Here is a 2,080-nt window from a genome sequence, read left to right as displayed (position 1 = left end):
TTCCTGTAGCGAGGTATACATGTGCCAGAATGGATATGAGAAAATTTACCTTTGGAAAAAATGAATGAATCCAGAAAAGAACCTATCAATAGTCAATCACTGTCAAAACCATAAAGCAATCTGTTATCAATAAGTCCTATTCACATTTAAAGCTTAAAATTGGTATTTAATTCTTCATTCTTTTAAAGCTTCCAAAACTTTTANAAAAAAAAAAAAAAAAAAAAAGAAAGAAAGAAAGAAAAAAAAAAGACAATATAGGTTGAATAGTGGCTCTCAACTAAGTACAAATTTTCTCCCATGGGACATTCTGCAATGTATGTAGATAATGTGATCATCACAACGAGCGATGTGCTGCTGGAATCTAGTGTGTGGAAGCCAGAGATGGTGCTAAACATCTTAAAATTCACAAAATGTCCCCCACAATGAATAGTCATCTTGCCCAAAATGTCTTTAAGTCCAAGATTAAGAAACTCTGAATGAGAAGAATACAATAAAATAATAATAGCAAATACAAATTTCTTCAAAAACAAGAGAATTTAATACATCTAAGAAATAACAATAGAAGACTATTAAAAGTGAGAATTCAGTGATCTTCATATAACTGAGTTTACGAAATAATTAAATTTTTAAAATAATGGAGACTTCTGGTTTCTGTTCTGGCATATAAGGAGCTTAGAAGTCATCACTCCAATCCTCACAACAACAACAAAAAAGCTGAACAAACTGAAAATGAGTACCTCTTAGACCCATCAGAGAATCAAAGTCTCAGAGCAAACTACAGGATTCAAAATTGAAGAGAAATAAAGGTACATACAAAGTATCATAACTCAAGGGAGCAGAAGTTCAGGAGTGGAAACATTTATGGGAACAAGTATGCACTATTCTGATGAATTCCTGGAGGCCCAGCATGGACATAGTTAAAAACTATAGTAGAGGGCCCCATACTGTGTGAGTTTTACCTCAAGGAGCCTACTGGGTTTTCACAGTGTAAATCAGAAGGAAGTCACAGTGAGCTTCCAGCAAGTGGAGAGGAAGACATTGCTATTTTGAAATTCACCCAGAGCTTCTTTGTTCTTTTTTTGTTTGTTTGTTTATTGTCAATTTGGTTTCCATATAACACCCAGTGCTCATCCCCACAAGTGCCCTCCTCCATAGACAGCTTCTTTGTTCTTAACAAGGTTCACCTTCAAGAGTATCTATTTTACCAGAGTTTAATTAACTACTTAACTCCAGCCCCATCTAGCCTTCTATGTGAGGAAGGTTAACACTAACTTCAGCCCCCTCTAACCCTCCTGTCACATCTAAAGGGGAGGTAGTACCTGAGAAGCATTTGTGAAGGTCACAGATGAGAACAACGGTTCACCAACAGACTGAAATCCAATCATAGGACTACAGAACCCATCCCCTCCTCCCACATTTTACCACAACGTCAGTAGGGGTCCTGTATAACAAGAGAATGCAATTGAAAGAATAACATGACACACTGTTATTTAATAAGTTTCTAAGGAAACCCTAAGACAACAGGGAAGGCAAAAGTAAGGTTACCAGAGGAAATATGAGCCTCTGACACTTAGAGGTACAACCTAGTGCCTAGCCAGATAAATCTAATACCTAATAGTCAGGGACTATTTTTCTCAATTCCTTTTACTCAATTACTTTATGTCTGGCATTCAAGAAAAATTAAGAGTCATACTAAAAGACAAAAATACAGTCAGAAAAGATCAAGCAAGGATCAAATCAGACTCATATGACAGATTTTGGAATTATCCATCTAGGAATGTGTATTCTGTTGTTATGAGTCATTCTACAGTGCTTTCTCTTTGGGAAGGTTATTAATTATTGATTGAATTTATTTGAAAAATATAGGCTTCTTTGGGTTATCTATTTCTCTCTTGCAAATTTTGATGAATTGTATCTTTAAAGAAATTGGTTAATTTCATTAGGTTATCAAATTTATGGTCACAGAATTGTTAATAATATTATTTATTCATTTAATGTCCATTAGATCAATAGTGATGGTCCCTCTTTGACTTCTGATATTAATAAGCCATGTCTTGTTGTTTTTCCTTTGAAAAAGAAG

Source organism: Crocuta crocuta, unplaced genomic scaffold (genome assembly GCF_008692635.1).
Source record: "Crocuta crocuta isolate KB4526 unplaced genomic scaffold, BGI_CrCroc_1.0 scaffold1049, whole genome shotgun sequence".
NCBI classification, from domain to species: domain Eukaryota; kingdom Metazoa; phylum Chordata; class Mammalia; order Carnivora; family Hyaenidae; genus Crocuta; species Crocuta crocuta.
This window is presented reverse-complemented; position numbering follows the sequence as displayed.